The sequence below is a fragment of the Mastomys coucha genome, unplaced genomic scaffold, assembly GCF_008632895.1.
Source record: "Mastomys coucha isolate ucsf_1 unplaced genomic scaffold, UCSF_Mcou_1 pScaffold9, whole genome shotgun sequence".
In the NCBI taxonomy this organism is placed as follows: domain Eukaryota; kingdom Metazoa; phylum Chordata; class Mammalia; order Rodentia; family Muridae; genus Mastomys; species Mastomys coucha.
This window is the reverse complement of record NW_022196915.1, coordinates 775046-795624: the sequence shown is the minus strand read 5'-3', so window position 1 is coordinate 795624 and position 20579 is coordinate 775046. Positions and strand designations below refer to the sequence as shown.

The 20579-nt window shown below is 42.7% G+C and overlaps 1 non-coding gene and 2 pseudogenes across 1 annotated transcript; all 3 read right to left on the bottom strand.

Annotated features, from left to right (window-relative positions):
• Positions 1 to 135: 135 nt before the first annotated feature.
• On the bottom strand, positions 136 to 264 carry LOC116085540. The gene has a single exon (XR_004116625.1). It is a non-coding gene; the product is annotated as a small nucleolar RNA SNORA40 (small nucleolar RNA).
• A 9073-nt stretch (positions 265 to 9337) lies between these two features.
• Positions 9338 to 10680, bottom strand: LOC116085140 (annotated as a pseudogene).
• Positions 10681 to 14970: 4290 nt separating this feature from the next.
• On the bottom strand, positions 14971 to 15330 carry LOC116085139 (annotated as a pseudogene).
• Between the last annotated feature and the right edge of the window lie 5249 nt (positions 15331 to 20579).

The following is a 20579-nucleotide window of genomic DNA, read 5'->3' as shown; positions in this document are numbered from 1 at the left end:
TTCTCTCTTCTCTCTCTGTCCTTTTTTCTGCGAGTCATGGAACTTGCCATGTAGACCAGACTACCCTCAAACAGAGATACCCCGTCTCTGCCTCTTGATTGCTGGAATTAAAGGTGTGGGCCACCACACCCACCTCATGTTCCGTCCTGTGTGTACCAAAACTCATATAGAACACTGAGTTCTGGGCTGCAAAAGAGAATTTATTTTTGCACCTGCCTTTGGGCCTTTGTCAAGTGATCACTTTTGAGACTAGTAGCAGGGGCATTTTAACCCAAATGATAAGGATTAAATATGGAGGGAGGTTTTACAAAGTCAATGTGGATGCTGTTCTTAGGTGGAGGAATGAGTTCTGATGATGGCAAAGTTGGTGGGGAGAGTTCAAAGCCCAAAGGCCTGCAAGGAGTGCAGCCCCCTCCCTTGAAATGTGCTCTCTTTCTTTTCCTTTAGAGTGCCAGGTGCTGCAGAGATGACCAAGGGCTTTTGCCAAGTGTTTCTCTGGAAGATGTATAGACCTCACCACAGCCTTCCCATATGATAAGAATTCCCATATCAAAGATCTCTGGCCATCTCTTATCTTTAGCACCTTCTTCTCCATCACAGGTAATCTTCTGGCATCATAGAATTAGGTGTTATAGAACCACCCTTCTGTGTGTAAGTAAGTTCTAATCACGCCAGGAACAACTCTCAGTGTCACACATGACTGGACCAGGAATAATCTGTCTCCTCTCCCCAGGGCATAGTCATCCTGAGACAAATTTCCAACAGCCCACAGAGAATACTTCTCTGCCTTCCCTCCCTGTTCCACCTCCTTTTCATTTTGCTACTGGTGTCTGTAGATCATTCCCAAATAAACCATCTGCTTCTGAACCCTTGCTTCTGGGAAGACCGTCAGGGATAGATGTGCCTTCTCACAGGATCTCTTTGCTCAGTCGTTGGCAACCAGCAGGTCCCTGTTTCATGGGATGGTAGACATCAGAGAGAAACTGAAGTCCCAAGATGTATCTTGAGTTCAAGGATAAGTGGTGTTTGAAATGACATTGGGATCCGGATTGAGGCACACACACTTACTCCCCACACTTGGGAGGCAGAGGCAGGTGGATCTCTGAGTTTGAGGCAAGCCTGAGCTACAGATTGATTCCCAGGACAGCCAGGACTACACAGAGAAAACAAAACAAGACACCCAAACAAACAGAGCAGTGGGATGACTACGATGTTTTATAAACCAGAGAAGATACCAAACATAAAGGCTCATGCCAAGCAGTCGTTCTGGTGTAATTTGGTACCTCAGTATTTGCTTGATTTCCACAAGCAAATAGCATTTTTGACACAAAGATGCCAAGAAATCATATCTGGCTATTTTCCACCAAAGGAGCCATCTGAGCACAGCACACCAGCCTTGTTCTCTGAAAACCCTGCAACGGTGAGATGGACCTTCAGGACACACGTCCTGAAGCAGGTTAGATGGGAAAGGGAAGCCCTTAAGTACCCAGAATAACCTCACAACTCTGAGGCTCTGTGCAAAGATTCTGGAGCTGAGTCCTGCCGGGCGGTGGTGGCACACATCTTTAATCCCAGCACTTGGGAGGCAGAGGCAGGTGGATTTCTGAGTTCAAGGCCAGCCTGGTCTACAGGGTTACAGGGTGAGTTCCAGGACAACCAGGGCTACACAGAGAAACCCTGTCTTGAAAAACCAAAAAAAAAAAAAAAAAAAAAAAAAAGAGCTGAGTCCTTCCTGTACCTGTGCACTTCTCAAAACTTAAACCCCACCTCCTCTAAGTGCCTTTGTCTGCTTCTTCTATAGCCTACCACCTCTTCCTCCCCTGAGTCCCTCTGCTGCAGTCATGGGGCCATCCCCTTCTTGTTCCAAGTTACCACCTACTCTATTCTGTATAACTAGGTCCTCTTTATAGACACAGCAGTAACCACTCTTTATTGGCTATGATGCTATACTGTAACAACAACAATAAAACAAACGACAATTATAAAGGACTTTCTGTATGTCTGTGTACCTACCAGGAAGGAAAAAAATAAGAATATTTGTACAATTATACTACAAAATAATGTGGTGTCCATTAAAGAGAAACAAAGTAGAAGTCTATGTATGAACATAGAAAAACATTTGTGCTGATTGAAAAGAAGTTAAATCTATGAAAACACACTGAAGTGAAAACACACTGATTTTAAGTGTAAATTGTGGCTAGCAGCAAGTCTTAAAAGGCTACATATAACATGATCCCAACTGTATTGTAGTCTTGAAAGGACAATGTAAAAGACATAAAAAATCAGAGGCTGCCAGGTGCAAAGGTTGGACAGATGAGTACTTTTAGTACAGATGATTTTTAGGTCAATGAAGCTATTGTGATTACAGACATATTATTGCATTTGGCAGAACCCACAGAATATACAATACAAGAATGAGCCAGTACTCACTTATTGTTTGAGGAGATGCACCACACCCAAGCAAGATTTCAGTAGTATGGGGAAAATAAAAGAAATATTGACTGGGTTCCTGTAATGTGTGCATAGTTTTCTCTAAAGTCAAAACTGCTCTAAGAAACAAAGCCTATTTATAGTCTGAAAATATGGAATGATAATTTGCTGGGCACAGTGGCAAAGGTGTGTAATTCTGTTTACTTAGCAAACTGATGCAGGAAGATTACAGGTTAAAAGGTAACCTGTGCAATTTGGTCCTTAGGTTTAAACTCTTGAGAAAACAAAGAAAATGAAATACTAGTCTCCGTCACCCCCTTTCTTCCACAGAGGGACTTTCATATCCCTGCCTAGCTTTACACTCCTGACCTTCCTTCTTCTGGTCTCAAGTACCAAGATATTTACCAGTCTAACATCAGTTAGACTTTCTCTTTTTAGCGAACTAGTTAAGGTATGCAAAATAATATGTGCAGACATGCTCCACAGTTCAAAATGGGACATGGGTTTAGCTCCAGTGGCCACAGAGGTCAGCACGGGACTCAGTTTTCATGAAGCTCCAGTGGTCCTCATTCACCAGAGGACTAGAGTTCTGACACAAGTACTCTCAGAGCTGATCATGGGACTGGAGTTCTTACTACAGTCCATGCACAGAGTCCAGCTAGATCACTGTTTTGACTCCAGTGTCCAACAGTTTCATAGAATTCAAAGTGTGACCAGGGTGGCTAGGGTTTTATTCCATTTGGTTATAATGGTGATCAGCTTGTGGTCATGCTGTCACCCAACCAAGTCAGGATCATCTCAATGGCTCTACCTGGCTATCAATGCCAAGCTCTACCAGGGTCCACAGCTGAACTTCATGAAGATGTCACTCTAGAAAGACAGAAGACAACTCAACCAAATAGAGTTGAGAATTTATAACTAGACGCAAGTCCAAAAGATATAAGAAACACAGCAAAGAGGCACAAGGAACATGATACAACAACCACCCATGGTCCATTCCAACTTCCCAACTCTCCTATAATGGAAGCTAAGATTATGGATAAATGCCCGAGGAAGAAGTTAGAGTCTTATCTTTTAAAAATTGATGACCATATAAAACAAAGGAACAAGTGCACGAACTAAAGAAATAAGCCTTTTCTTCTCCATGTTGCCTTTGGTCATCACGCTTTATTACAGCAATAGAGAAACCGTGACTCAGACAGCTGATTATTTTGAAAAAGGTAATGAGATTGACAAACCCTTATTCAAACTAACAAAAAGGTAGGAGAAGACCCAAATTAACTTAGAGATGAAAAAAGTCTTGTTACAGCAGACTCTGCTAAAATGCAAAATGCCGAGAGTGCTTTATATTCCAGAGAGCTAGAAAACCTAGAAGAAATGGGTGAATTTCTAAATTACTATGACCTACAATTATTTAATCCAGAAGATAGAATGACTTAAAAAATTCATCCCCTAGAAGCACAAAAATCAACAGTGTAAAAATGGTTCTTGTCCAAAAGAAAAACTCAGGATTAGATGGATTCACTGCACAATTTTCTATTTTTATTTTTATTTGTATGTATGTTTTACCTGCATGTATGTAATTTCATCATGTGCTTCAGTGCCCACAGGGTTGTGAAGAGGGCATCGTGTTCCACAGAACTGGAGTTACAGATAGTTGTGTACCAGCCTGTGATGCTGGGAACTGAACCCAGATCCTTCATCAGAGGATAAAGGTTCATCTGAGCAGCCAGAGCTTTTAACCATCTTTCCAATACCTCACTGCTGACTTCTGTCAAACTTTTAAGGAAGGTCTAAAATCAATACTCAGTTTGATGCACAAAATACATAGGGAAGGAAACACTACCAAATTCATTTTGTGAAACCAGTATTATCCTGATACCCAAATCAGATAAAAACACAAAAGCAGATAGATAGATAGATAGATAGATAGATAGATAGATAGATAGATAGATAGATAGAGATAGATAGATAGACAGACAGATAGACTAACTTCTCTACACATCAACTTCCCTGATGAATATTGGGATAGTTTGAATGAGAATGGCTCCATAGCTCATAGGTTTGAATACTTGGTCCCCACTAGGCAGAACTTCTTGGGAAGGATTAGGAGATGCAACCTTGTTGAAGGATGTGTGTCACTGGCTGCAGGCTTGAGGCAAAAGCCTCAAAAAAAAAGCTTTTGCAGGCAAAAGCTTTGCACAGTGTGCTTTCTGCCTCCTGCTTGGGAATTGAGATATGAGGTCTCAGCTGTTCCTACCACCATGCCTTGTCTCCATCCTCATGGACTCTAGTCCTCTGAAACTGTAAGCCTAATTAATGTCTTATTTTATAAGTTGCCTTGACCAGGATGTTTTATCATATCTATAGAAAAACCTCTAATATATACATAGATGCAAAATTTTTCAACAGAATACTTCCTAAGCTGAGTTTAGGAACACATTAGGAAGATCAGATACCATGACTACAATGACTTTATCCTAGAGACACAGGGTTGGTTCAACATTCAAATCAATAATGTAACACACTGTATAAATAAATGTAAAGACAGAAATCATAGAACTATCTTGGTACATTCAGAAAAGCATTTTGACAAAGTTCAACATGTTTTATTAAAAAAGACATTGCAAGTGGGTAAAGCATACCTCAAATTGACAAATTTTATCTATAGCACATCTGTAGACAACATAATGGTAAGTGGAGACGGGCTGGCAGCATTTCCTCTACAGTATGGAAGGAATACAGATACCCACTCTCACTTTTTTTACTCAGTATGATGCTTAGAGTCTTGGGTATTACAATAAGACCAGAAAAAGACATAAAAGAGGGTAAAATAGGAAAAAGAAGTCAAACTATGCTTACACACAGTTGACATGATTCTATATTGAAAAGATGCTCTAGAATATGCTAGAAAACTTTTAGATCTAATAAACTCAGTAAAGTTACAGGCTGTAAAATCAGTATATAAAAAACAGTAGGATTCATATATACCAACAATTAATTAGATATAAAATTATGAAAAATATATCACTTGTAATACGTTCAAACATTAGGAATAGGTCTAACTAAAGTAGTGAAAGATCTATACAAGGAAAACTTCAAGATACTAAAAAAGAAATAAAAGCAAACACCAAACTACTGAAAGGCCTTCCATGCTCCAGGGCTGGTAGAATTAACACAGAAGAATGGCTTTATTACAAAAGTAATTTTCCTATTCAGAGCAATTCCCTTAGAAAACTCTGCAGTCATTCTTCACAGGCCTAGGAGGAAAGAACGAATCCAAGAATTCATATGGAACCACAGAGATTACAAAAAGCCAAAGCAGTCCTAAGGAGAAAGAACACAACAGAAAGAGTTGTGGCCCTGAGGTACCTGACTGCAAACTATACTACAGATGTACAGTGACAGAGACAGTGACTTAAATGCACATATGAAGACCTCTGGGCCAGAACAGAGGAGCTAGGGAAAACCAAGACATCTATAAAGCCACCTACTTTTAACAAAAGTGTCAAAAATTTGCTATGGAAAAGAAGCATATTTAATAAGTGGTGCTGGCCCTAAGATCCATCTGCAGAAGAATGAAATTAGATCCATATCTTCTACTTTGTATAAATATCAACTCAAATGAAGTTTTTAAAAAAATCCTACTTTACAACCTGAAATTCAGGCAGGGCTGGCAAGATGGCTTAGTGGTTGAGAGCACCTGCTCCTCTTGCCTGAGACCCCAGTTTGGTTCCTAGTGCCAACATCAGTCAGCTCACAACTGCCTGTAACTCCAGCTCCACCAGATCCAATACCCTCTTCTGATCTCCGCAGGCACTTCCACACAGGCACACACACACAAACACACTAAATAAAAACCAAAACTTCTAAGGAAAAGCAAGGCATGAAGTCCAAGATCTATGTTTAGTTAAACAATTTCTAACCATAACTCTAATAGCACAGGGACCAGTCCCAAGAATCAACACTTGGGACTTCATGAAATTAAAAAGTAACTATTAGCTCAGCAGACAGACAAACAGACCACAGGATGGGAGAGAGCAGCTGCACTTCAGGAAGCGGATATGTAGAACTTACAAAGAAAGAACAGAAATCAAACATCCATATCAAAGCTGCCAATTAACAAATAGCCTAATGAAATGCATGGACGTCCTCAAATGTAGAAATAAAAACGTCCAACAAGTTTTTTTTTAATATTCAATATCTCTAGTCATCAGGGAAATGAAAACATAAAACTACTTTAAGATACCATGTCACCCTAGTCAAAGGCTGTCATCAAGAAATCTGCCAACAAATGTGGAAAGAATTTGGGGAAAGGGGCACTGCAAAGTAGCATATCTACTGTGAAAGTCAACATGAAGTGTAGCCCGTGCAGTCGTCTCACCAGCAAGAAGACATGCAGACACTAGGATCCTTCTACAGCAAGCATTTATTGCATCATGAAGAGGAAGACCCCGAGCCACTAATCGGCACTGCTTATATACACCACAGCGCAGTGTCTCCGCCCATGATTGGCTGTTTGCTCATCACCCCATGTGACGGTGATGCCCCGGGATGGGCCGAGACTTGGCACCTTTTCACTCTACGCACATGCGCAAACAGTTGTTTACCAGGAGTCGACAGCGGATGTAGGCGCCATCTTGTCAAGCCGAATGCCTCTCCAGCTCTACCGCTCTCCACAATGAAGGTTTCTTTAAAAGTAAAAAAATGGAACCATTAGAGGCTAGACAGGTAGCTCAGCGGATTAGGACACTTGTTCTTACAGAGGATCCAGGCTTGATTCCCAGCACTCCCAGGGTGCCTCATGACTATCTGTAACTCCAGTTCCGGGGAATCTGCCTTTGCTAAGGTTTCTATTGCTGCGATGAAACACCATGACCAAAGACCAAGTTGAGGAAGACATGCTTTATTTGGCTTATACTTCCATATCACAGGAAGTTTGTCATCAAAGGAAGTCAGGACAGGAATTCTAACAAGGCAGGAACCTGGGGGTAGAAGCTAATGCAGAGTCCAGGGAGGAGTGCTGTTTGCTGGCCTGCTGGCCCCCTGGATTGTTCAGTCTGCTTTCTGATAGAACTCAGGACCACCAGCCTAAGATGGCACCATCCGCAGTGGTCTGGGCCCTCCCCCATCAATCATTAACTAAGAAAATGTGATACAAGTGGATCTTATGGAGATTTTTCTCAGTTAAGAAATACCTCTACTTTATGTGTCGGTGACTTAAGACTAGCCAGTACCAGTGGACCCTTTATCAACTTGACACACAAACACATTGCTGTTAAACCACAATCTTTCCTTTCTTATCAATTCCCAAGACCTCATAATAAAAACAAAAATAACTTTAAAGTCTCACAGTCTTTTAGAAATTCAAACAGTAAAATTTCAGTTTCTTTAAAATATCCAATTTTCTCAAAAAAATTCTAAATCTTTTAAAACTTCAAAGTTGTTTAGCTATGCACATCTGTAAAAATCAAAATGAAATTAAATACCTTCTTCAAGAGGGAAGAGCCAGAGTACATTCACAACCTGAACCAAGCAAAACCAAACTCCAATAGTCTAATTAACTCCATGTCTAAATATCTGGGATTCATTCAAAATCTTCTGGGCTCCACCAAGGAGCTTGGGTCACTTCTCCAGCTCTTTCCTCTGCAGCACACACAGCTTGTCTTCTAGATTCCAGCTGAATCTACTCCATTGCTGCTGCTGTTCTTGGTAATAATCCCACGGCACTGGCATCTCCAAAACATTGGGATCTTCTGCTGCAACTGGACATAAATTGACATATGATTAATAAGCACAGGGTCTGATGCTCTTTTCTGGCTTCAGGCAAGAGGTACACATCTACTTCACAGACATACATACACAGTCAAAGCTGAACCACTCCTGGGTATGTACCCTAAGAACTGCATGCCCCACCAGGGAGATACTTATACATCCCATTTATCACTGCCCAACTGGTAATGATACGGAAATGAGAGTGGCCTAATTACCCACCAGCAGATGAATGGATAATAAAAATGTAGTTCATGCACAAAATAGGATTTTACTTAATGGCAAAGAAAGATAAAATCATAAAACTTATAAGGACTGGATGGACATGAAAATTATAATATTAAATGAAACGATCTGTTCTTGGAAAGACAAAAACTCCATGTCCTTTCTCACATATAGATCCCAGTCTCTGAAGTATGTGTGTGTGTGTGTGTGTGTGTATGTGTAAAGCATAAACAACTAGATAGGAAATCAAATGAGGGAGGAAAAATAGGTCCCGAGGAAGGATGAAGGGTGGGCAAATGGCATGTGGGGTGTGGAAAATGAAGAAAAGAGACAGAAAGTGAAGGCCAGAGGAGGGAGAGTTAGAGGTAGCAAGAGGGTAGAAGGAGGATGCCTAAAACACACTTCATTCAAAAATGCTACAATTATATCTGAACCCTGTGTGCTAATTTAAATAACACAGAATCTTTAGAAAGAGAACAACATACCTAACATCTACTAGCCACCTTCCAAATGGGGGGATTAAATCTTGCTGTTTTTTTATGTACTTATGTCTACTTCCAATTCCTTTTTAAAATGTATTTTATTAATATTGTAATTTTTTTAATCGTAAAATTGGGCAGCTTTATTTTTCTCTACAACTTAATAAATACTTCTTTTTTTAAAAAGATTTATTTATTTATTTAACATATGTGAGTACACTGTAGCTATCTTCAGGCACACCAGAAGAGGACACCAGATCACATTACAGATGGTTTTGAGCCACCATGTGATTGCTGGGAATTGAACTCAGGACCTCTGAAACAGCAGCCAGTGCTCTTAACCTTGGAGTCATCTCTCCAGCCCAATCAGTATTTCTTGACTGCACATGGGGTAAGGCTGACTGTAGTTCAGAAAAATCACAGAGATGGTGTTATCCTGACAGTGTGTCGTCTTCAGTAGTGAGTAGAATGATTTGTATGACGTCACTGTCAAACCAGCAGCCATCGTTTTCCGGATTGTTGGTAACTTGGCCATACTTTCCTCAAATCACCTTGCCTCCTAGTGTCACAAGGCCCAACTCACACATATTGACTTCAGTAACTGTGCCTTTGTTGGTCACACCCAGGGTTATATAAAACGGGGATGATGGATTCTTTTTCACACTGAGTATAGGCAGGCAAAAAGTAGCTTTCAGCTCAGGGCATGTGACATGGGCTTTTTTGAAACGTAGACCCATTGGCCTAATGAGCCTTTCACATTTAGGTGGCTTTCTTGTAAAGCCATCACTAACCAAGCAGACTTTAGTGACCATCCTCTTCCATGCCTTCTTCCTTCTTTTTCCTGTTCTACTAACTTTCAATACTTCTGTTTCTCCTTGGGCATGAACTTTGGGTAAAGGGACCTCCCATTTTCCTGCCTTTTCTTTTCATTTCTGTTTAATCATGTTGGAAAGCACTTTTGCTCTCAGCTCCCTCTCTGCCCAGCAGATAGGCAGGGCGGCTCCCTGTGGAGTCGCCTCACTATCCTTCTGCTTGGTGTTTCTCTTTTCATGCATCTTTTTTTTTTTTTTTTAATTTTTTAAAGATTTATTTATTTTCTTATTTTATGTAGCTCTACAGATGGTTGTGAGCTTTCATGTGGTTGTTCGGAATTGAATTTTAGGACCTCTGCTTGTTCCAGACAACCCCGCCCAGGTCAATCCTGCTTGTTCAATCCCTGGTTCGCTCAGGCCCAAAGGTTTATTTATTATTATAAACAGGTATACTGTAGCTGTACCAGAAGAGGGCTTCAGACACACCAGAAGGGGGCGTTAGATCTCATTATGGGTGGTTGTGAGCTACCATGTGGTTGCTGGAGTTTGAACTCAGGACCTTGTGCTCTTACTTGCTGAGCCATCTTGCCAGCCCCTTTTCAAGAATCTTTTTTTGTTGTTGTTTTGTTTTTGTTTTTTCAAAACAGGGTTTTTCTGGATCGCCTTGGCTGTCCTGGAACTCACTCTGTAGCCCAGGCTGGCCTCGAACTCAGAAATCCACCTGCCTCTGCCTCCCAGGTGTTGGGATTAAAGGCGTGCACCACCACCGCCCAGCTCTTTTCATTCATCTTAATAGTCTTTTTAATTTGTATTTTCTTGGCATGGTGCTGTCTATGGTAGAGCTTAGGCTTCAGGGAAATCTTTGAACATTCATGGACTTCCCGATCTTCTTTCTCTTTTTCTCAAGATAGTCCAAACGATATTCATATCCAGTGCAATTTAATATACTCATTTTGTGGCATGATGACAGCCACGGAGCAGCCATCCGCAACATCCCGGGTTTCAAAAACCTCTTAATTCCTTGGTCCATGAGCTTGCTTCGTTCAGGCCCTAACTGGAAAGGGTAGTCCTTTAAATAGGCTGAGTGGAGTGCAAGCGCTGCACAGCAGTTCTATGTCGCCTCTTCGTTCCTAGGCAGAAGAAGAGTATTGTCACTTTAAAAAAAAAAAAAAAACACGATTTGGTGGATTTCTGAGTTTGAGGCTAGCCTGGTCTACAGAGTGAATTCCAGGACAGCCAGGGCTATACAGAGAAACCCTGTCTCAAAATAAACAAACAAACAAAAAAACACGATTTGAGCTAGAAAAGAAACAAACAGAAGATAGCAATGAAGAACAAAGGTGAGAGCTATGAATTGTGCCCAGAGTGACAAGGCAGGCAGAGAGTAACACTGAATGTACTGCTATTACAACAGACCCCAGAGAAAGACAGAGAGCATCATTAGAGATCTCATTAGGAGCACAGCTAGAGGAAGTGGGGAGGGTTACAAAATACAATGACGCATAGCTCTGGGAAGCAGTGCTGAAAATACAGGCTAGGGAAAAGAATGCTCTTCCAAGAGTTAGCATGAGTCTTGGAGTATCTATCTGGTGTGGTTGTAGGAACCATTTGGTGTCCTGAAAAGGTGTTTGTTCTTTGTGTTGTCAACATTACACACACAGAAACAGCCTGTGATAGGTTAATACCCTTTTAGGTTTGTGTTGTTAGGGGCAGTGGCAGAGAGTAAGGACTGGATAGTAACCTGAGTACCATTAGTGGGTGCACCTTGTGCTCCCAAGATTCGATGACTTTAAAGAGCGGGAATCTGGGTATGACAGCACACACCTTTGATCTCAATGTTCCACAATTTGAGGCAGAGGGATTGGATGTTTCCTCCAAACTTGACATTCACAGAGAGAAATAATCTAGAAGGAAGAGAATGTGTCAGGAATTCCCTGACTGTTTTTACTTTTTGTTGTTGTTGTTCATTTGTATTGGAAAAGGAGAAGCCAGCATGTTCTGAAATGTCAAAGTGACACAGAAAGATGTTTAAATCTGTGACTTTCTCCAAGACACCCCTTCGTGCCTGGCCTTCCCAGAAGTTAACACCCTGCTTAGTTTTGGCTGTCAAAGTATAGAAAACACTATCACTTCCATGGCTCCTTCCAAAGGAGCATAAGCCACCTTTAAGCCCCTAGTAAAAAGCCTATTACCTGAACATAGAATTGAATCCCCAAACTCCCAGGGACAGCACCCAGCTGTGGCAGCCTGGCTATAGAGAAAAGGTGTTTATCTCTGTAGAGTCCAAGGCCTGCGCTTGGAGATGGGCTTCTTGCCTCAAGAGCCCCAAGATGGCGTCTTCCGGCCCTTAGGCTAAGATCAAGTGAGGAGTCCTGAGGTGGCACAGGACAGCACCGGGTGAACAAGGCAGCACTCTCTGGAGAAGATCCAATATGCATATATCACATGAAGGGATTTGTAAGCTCTGAATACATGACAGGATCGGGAAGTGGCAGAGAACTGGGCTCTAAATCCAAGTGGCATAGCTGATCAGTCCCAACCGGGCATCATGGGAGCCACTGGTCTTGAGCCACACCGGCAGACTGAAGAAACAGGAGTCTGACGCCAGCAGAGGATGGCAGCAGAGCAGGTGCACAGAGATAAAAGTGGCTGACAGCACCTTTCTCCAACTTCTTTTGCACCAAGGTGGCCAACATATTGATGGGTAACCCCCACACTCAAGACAATTCTACTCCACCACTGTTTCTCCTGGCTGTTTCAGAAATGCCCTCACAGATACTCAGAAACTTCTATTGATCTAGTCATAGTACTAACCCAGGCAAAGACCAACCAATGACCATATGGTGCAAAACACGAGGACGAGGAATATGAGTGAATATGTGTGTGCATGTGTGTATATGTTTGTGCGTGCATGTGAGTGTGCCTGCCTGCATGTGCACTTCACCCTGATGACTTTATCTAATCCAAATTCCCTCTCACGTACACCATCTCTAACACTACCACTCTCTCAACACTTCACAGCAGGGATTTATTTCTGTCTACGAACCCTGGCCAACACATTCACATTGCATCCAGTCAGTAGTAGAAGCCAGTTGTGGGTCTTTTCGGGCCTGTTATCACAAAGTAACTGATGAATCTCACTACTAGAAGATGTGCACCTTGATCTGGGGGCTGACGCAGTCTGAGTTCCTGAGGGAGAACACTCAGAGATGGGGTCATGCGTCGGAGATTTACCAGAGAGTTTTCTTGCCATCCACCATGGTAAGGGAAGGAAACAGGCCAGTTGGACAAATGAAGAAGATGTGGACCTGTCAGAAAGGTTGAGCTGAGGCCACCTCACAGGGAGCAATGAAAATGGGAGGACTTTTTAGAGTTGGCTTGACTCTGGCAAGAGGCAGAGCCTGTATACCCCATCAGTCTGTCCCTGCACTTGGGTTGGCTCTGTCCATGACATTAGATGAGGCCACTCTCTTCACCTATGGAGATCACTGACAAGGGCGTACAGCTAAGGGAGTAACATTGTCAGATGGTCTTAGCTAGAACCAGAAGTCCATATGAGAGGTAGTACATTTCTAGGGCTATTGTGAAGATTAAATATTGATTCATGATAAATGTTCAATGACAAGGGAGATATCATACATTCTTAACAGATGTCCATTTTTATATTAGAACTGCTGCTCTCATCACCTTATCCATTCTGCCTTGAGAACCTATAGCTCCCTGATGCTCTTATGAGCACAGCAGAGAGCTCACAGAACCTACAGCTCCCTGATGCTCTTATGAGCACAGCAGAGAGCATGTTCTGCCCAGGAGATATGATCACTGTGAGAAGGCAGCCATCTGCAAGCTAGGAACAGCTCCTACCAGAACGTGGGCAGGTTCTCTTCACCTGGAGTATTATTCTGCATGACTGTGCATGAAAGCCTCTTATACGACCCGCAGGCCCTTGAAATTGTGTTAGGGCAGCCCATGCCAGCACAGGAAAGCCACTGCCAATATTTTACCATGTTTGCTTAAAATCGCCCCCTTCTCCCTCCCTCCCTCCTCTCTGTGTCTCCATGCCCATTGCAACACACCACACACAGCTATTGTTTTCTGCAAGATTTGAGAATGACTTTAAAGATATCACTCTTCCTCAGCAGTTTTGGGTGCATTTCTTACAGACAATGATACCTTTTCACATTATCACAAAACTGTTGTTAAAACCAAGAAGTGAAGCATTTTTGTTTTGTTTTGTTTTGTTTTGTTTTTGTTTTTGTTTTTCCAACTCAGTGATCCACCTGCCTCTGCCTCACAAGTGCTGGGATTAAAGGCCACCATGCCCATTTTTTTCTTTAATAACACACACACACACACACACACACACACACACACACACACACACACGCACACACATCACTGGTGTTTTGCCTGCATGCATGTCCGTATGATGGTGTTGGATCCCATGGAACTGGACTTGAAGTTGCAGACACTTGTGGGCCGCTGGGAATTGAACCTGGGTCCTTTGGAGGAGCAGCCACTGAGTGCTTTTACCTGCTGCCATTTTTCCAGCCCCGAAACTTAGCATTCTTGTCATACTCACACTATACCACTTGTACTGGTTCTGTCTTTCATAGCACACTGTCCCCCAATGCCTGTTGTGATCTGGATAAGGGAACAATAATAGTGTCCTCCTCACGGTTCCTTCGAGAATGCGTATGTGTAACGTGCTGAGTGCTCACATGGCGTCTCAGCAGGCATTCAGAGTTTCTCATGTGACCATCACTTCTCCAGAGAAGCCTTTTATTTATTTATTTATTTGTTCCTGTAGACTTAGTGCCCAATCCATTTCTCACCATGTCGCTCTGGCCCTGAGCTTCTAGGTTCTTCATTTGAGTTTAGCTAAAAGGCAGAGGGGTGAGTTTCTACATTTGTACTGTACATTTGCATGCTTAGATTCCCTCTGAACACTTAAGTCCCACGTCTAATTCTTCTCTGCTGTCCCAGGGTCAATAGGCAGTGTGTTATGTACATGATGAGACTCTATCCGCTTAGGCAGAAGTAAGCTTGATTTTGTGAAAATGAAACATTGAAGGAAGGAAGAGGAAATAGACTTTCAATACTATGACAGTAGATACAGTTTTGCTTTTTTTTGACTCTTTTCAGTTTATTGCATGGAGTTACACTAGTCCAAGTTAAAAGCAGACCCCAAATGATTACATTATACAAGCTGTGAAGTTTTTAAACTTGTGACAAGGGACAGAAGGGAAATTCTATTCATTACAACGAAATCTAAAACCATGAACCTTCAGCTGATCATCCTTAGCCAGTCCAGTCTCTATCAGGAACTGGTATATGTTCTTGCGCTGATCACCCTGTAGCTGAATTACGTCTCCATATTCTGCATGCTCAATTAGAGTACCATTGCAGGCAAATTTCTTCTTAAACGCCTTCTCTAGTTTCTTTTTATTGTAATCATCAGCGATCCCTTGGACAGTTGTACGGGCCTTCCTGCCGTTTCTCTGTTGAATTCTTATATGGACATAATCCTCAGAGCCAGCAGGAAGCAGGTCATCACCCTTACTTGCATCAGCAAAGGGATCGAAAGAGTAGAGGTTCTGGATAGCAGACATATGATAGGGTTTCTTTTCCTCGGTGCAAACAGCCTGCGGTAAGGCGGCTGCGGGGGAAGGGGGTGGGATGCGGTGGGAGGGCGGGAGGAGACCGAGGGGTTGGGGGGACAGAGCATCGGGAAGCGAGGGGGCTCGAGGGAGAGGCAGCTGAATCCTCGGCTGCGGCTCAGTGATTGGGGCCACATGTCTGTTCTTAAGTGGCATCTGCTTTATGGTGAGGACAGAAGGACCCAGGGGATAAGGTAAAGGAAACAAGAAATGAGTGTAGACCCTGAAGCCACTTTTGAGGAGGGAGAAAGCAGGAGCAGTAAGCATCTGTTCTAGGTCTTGAGAGGACTAAAGGGAAGGTACACGGAAGGAAAATAGCTTCCAGAGTCTGCTTAGCATGGTCCCTAGCAGAAGGGAGCTGTTTAAGCCTGATAAATAAAAGTTTTGAGAGACAAAACTCTTCAGCCTACTTTCCCCAGGATGTTGAGCCTGGCCAGATTGCTAAGTAATATCTTGACCTTGGTGAGACTACGTTCTGGTAAAAGGAGTTGGGTAGAGATATGAGCCAGTTCTAGACAGGCTTCCAAAGCCCACCAGATGCAATCTTCCACTCTCTCCCATTCTCCAGTGCTTTGGATGCCGTGTGCAAAAGACATCAATCGATGGGTAAAGAGAAGGTGAATTCTTGTGTAACTTCATGGAGCAGAATTTCCAGCTCCACCAACCCCATGCTCTTGTCATAAGAATAAGAAATAGACTTTACCTACTAAGCCCTAACTGGGGCATCGACATGACACCCTCTTCTCCTGAGGCAGACTGATTGCACGAGTCAGGGGTTGGCAGAGGGCTCCTACAAAACTGTTTTCTGCACACGACAGAGATGTTGCACAGATGATCTCTGAGGGACTGTGGCTGCCTGTGCAAGACCTGTACAAGATCAAGCCAGTTAAAATCACAGTATGGATGGAGGAGGGGCTCACAATACCCTACCTCGAGGAACTATTGGCAGTTTATGGCTGCTAGGGGAAGGAGAGTCAGTTTTCTTCTAGGTCATTGCCCCCTGCTAGGTTGTCTAGGCTCCAGTGGTATGCCCATGCATATATTGGCAGCTATAACTGGACCTAGGGGACTAAGAAAATGACTGCATGCTGGGTATGCATGCAGTGCATGGGTGGCACTTGCCTTAAATCCCAGCACTCAGGAAGCAGAGATAGAAGTAGACACAAGCATGGGTGTCTGTGAATTGAAGGCCAGCCTCGTCTACCTAGTGATTCCTGACCAGCCAAAGGTACATAGAGAGACCTACTTGTCTTAAGCAAACAAACAAACAAAAGAGTACATGAAATTAGGCAAGTTACATGATGGGTGGTCTTAATAGGAGCTGGAGGAGAGGGAGTAGGGGATAGATGTTATTAAAACATATTGTGTGCATGTATGAAATTCTCATAGGAGGAAAGCATTTAAGAAAGGGATGGGTTTTCCCATGCCAACCCTCTGGTTACAGCAGCTACCCTGCTTACTATGTCCTGTTCATATTGGACTGAAAGCCACTCAGAACACCTGTACTTTTATGCTGGCTTTGTCTTGTAGCTATGGGAGCCAGGACAAAGTTCTCCATGTGGGAGCTGTGTGGGGATTAAATGGAAAAGGCTTTGTAAAGTTGTGAGCACAACATATTAGATATCATTAGTTTTGTCCAATTTTTTCTAGGTTGGCCAAAAGAAGTTTCCAAAAATAGTATAAAGGGAGGGATTAGTCATTGTTTCCAAATTTACAACAGGAGCATGGGATGGGACCTCATGAAACTATTAACTCAAGGTATGGAAAAGGCATTCTGTGCTTTGGAAAGGCCAGTGGTTCCCTTGGAATGGTAACAGCTACTTTCTACCTTGTGCTTGCTTTACCTGTAGGTAACCTCGACATTAGGATCTGGTTTTTGGTTTTGACTATGCCAGGGATGGAACTCTTTCACATGGATGGTGAGAAATCTGCTGGACCTCCAGCCCTAGGATTTCCTTAGAATTCACTTTTGTTGGAGAAAGGAAATACAGAGAAACAGCATTATTTCGATGTGAATTTTGGCATTTTTTCTCTTTCTTATTTTGTAACTTCTTACAAACATTTCACAGTTTTTGTCAAGGAGGGTGAAGTAGTCCAGAAACTGCAATATCCTAATGGAAAGTGTTTGCAAAACTTTTAAATTATATTTTAGTGTGTGGGGAGTGTGTGTGTGTGTGTGATGCATGTATGGTGTGTGATTTTATGGTGTGCATGTGTCTGTGTGTGAGTGTGTGGTGTGCATGTATCTGTGTAGTGTGTGTATGTGTATGTGTGTGTGTGTGGTGTGAAAGTGTATGGTGTGAGGGTATATGTGGAGGTGTGGTGTGTATATGTAGTGTATGTGTGTGTGTGGTGTGAGTGTGTTGTGTGTATGGTGTTAAGGTGTATATGTGTGTGGTGGGAAGCTGTGCCTGTCACAATAGATGTGTGGATGCTAGAGACAACTTTTCATATGTGTGAAGCCAATTTTCTTTTACCTCCATGTGGATTCTAGGAATACAACTATTCCTAATCAGGCGCTCAGCTTGTATTTTCCAGCAACAAATGCCTTTACTATTTAACAGCATTAACAAGTTGGTAAAGATGACAGCCAGGGAGCTTAGTACACCCTACCTATCTCTACCCCAAGAGCACTGTAATTTTGAATATAATCCAAAATGTTTGTCTTTTGTGTGGGTTTTTAGGAATTAAAATTCGGGTCTCCATGTTTATGAGGTATATGAGGTATGCATTACACTTTACAGGAAGTGGTAGACAATCTAAAGTGAGGGACTCGCTGGGCGGTGGTGGTGCACGCCTTTAATCCCAGCACTTGGGAGGCAGAGGCAGGCGGATTTCTGAGTTCGAGGCCAGCCTAGTCTACAGAGTAAGTTCCAGGACAGCCAGGGCTATAAGAGAAACCCTGTCTCAAAAAACCAAAAAATAAAAATAAAAATAAAAATAAAAATAAATAAATGAATAAATAAATAAAATGAGGGACTCAAGACCATTGCTCACTTCAAAAATTCCAAGACAGTCTTGCACGGCAAGATATTTGCAATCATAACTTTACCACCTTGGTGCATTACCCATCCCTAGAGTGGGTATGCAGGCTCTGGTGTGAGCTTTTGGGGATAGGAAACTGTCTATCCTCAGAGAGGAACATCCTGGGACTTGTGAAAATGCAGGAGGCAAACTACCAATGGGATTTAGGCCTTCACTGGGGTTGCTCCTGTTGCTGTCAGACAGAAGCATGAGGAAGAATCTGAAAGCCCATCTGGGTCCTTTGTTTCTGGCCCTGGTTCCTTTATCTCTGTGATGGTTTCTTAAGCTTCTTATATGCTTCCCTTCTTTTTGTAACAGTCAGTCTGGCCTTCCTCAGCTTTCCAAATTTAATTTTGCAGTTTGGGATTGAGGATGACATAGTGAAAGGTGTGTGCACCCCACGCTGATTCTGGACCTGTCCGGCCATGGTACTGATCCTTCACTTCCTCGGGACTTCTCTGCTTATCAGACCTGTTCTCCTTTCTCACTTGGCTGGAATGGGAATCAGAGACAGGCACTATCCCACTGCAGAGATGATGTAGCCCCTCTATGGTGATGCCATCTGTGTCTAAGGGTGGGCTTCAGAGCTTCTGATGGATTCTTCTTAGTCAAGGCACAAGCTGACAAGGGCTTCAGGGCGGCCTTGCTGCTGTCCTCCACAGTCCTCTAGTTGAACTGATGTCCCTTGAATTTGCTTATGACTTGGCTGAGTAAATAAGTAGTGGAGTAATTGTGGGAAGAGGGCATCAGGAGACACGGAGACAGGAGAATGGGCCTGAGCTTTGTCAGGAAATCCAGTGACCTACACATCAGGCTGGAAACTGTATTCTCTGTAGTGGAGGATCCTACAAGGATAGACTCATGTGTCAGGAAGTTCATCCTTACGATGACTTGAAGGTTGGTGGGAACAAAAGACAGTCTATGGGTAGTCATTCTCCATGCTTTCATGCTCTATGCCAGGCTTTCTTTCTGAAGTACTGCTTTCAGGCTGGGCTCTACGACTAAGCTCCACTACTAAGAGTTGTTTACAGTGACAGTTTATATTCGCAGGCAGCTAACCAAGGCCTAATTATGTCTCTAGGTCTTTTTCGCCTGGTTCTGAGTAACCACAGATAATCCAGAACCACACTGTAGGTCAATGATGTGTACGTTGCTAAGTATGCCGGTACAGACAATTACATGTCCCCTTATTACATACCAGATTCTTAATGAAATGGCTTACTGATAATAGCTGAGGCCAATGTGCCCACAATGCTAAAGCAGCCAAGCCTTATCATGCATGAAACATCCAGACAAAGGCTGACAGGGACTTAAAAATTTTCACTCCTCTAACGAACTTGGGGTGGTCTTCTATATAGTTCTCATATCTGGTTACTCTCTACCTCCATCCCAAATCCAAGCCTGTACTTGCTTCTGACTATTCTCTGCACCGTGACTCTGCCGGTTGGGGCATTTGCCATTGTGGGGTTTGCACTGCCTGTGTAAGAAGCCCCTGATCAGTTACACACACCCTCCCACCCATTGTCTTGTCTCTCAGTTCTGTGGCCCAGCATTGAACCAAAGATTATTGGACCTTTAGCTTCTTCAGTGTCCTGAGATGTCCTTTGTTCTTTGTTTGCCCTTCCTGGGCTAGTCTTTCTAATTAGAATCTCCCTCCATTTCAAACTCTTTGTCTTTGGCTTCATCTGAAGAATGCTCTCTGGGTGACTTTTTCTGACTCAAGTCTGAGTTAACTGCCACTTTAATGAATGAAGTTTAAATCATGACATTTGTCACATTTAGTCACTGGTTTTATGTGACTGGATCAGTCTACTAGATTACAGGACTCTTGTTTTACTGTCACCATAGGGCCAAAACTAGTCAAAATGGTTTGCAAAGAGTAAGACCTAGACACATCCAAGTTCAACCAGTAAGTGAATGAAAGAGTGATAGTATTAGAGACTGGTTCAGGAAACAGGAGACAGACCAACTTGTGATACTGGGGATGTTTATATGAAATTCAAGGTTGGCCAGCAGTTTTTCATTTTGTCTTCCTAAATTTCTTGCAAATTATATGCCTAATCCTTCATACTAGACAACTGAATGTACTAATTTCAACAAGCTTTTTCACTATAGTAAGGAATCATGTTGCTTGAATCATCTCTCTCTCTCTCTCCCTCCGTCTCTCTCTCTCTCTC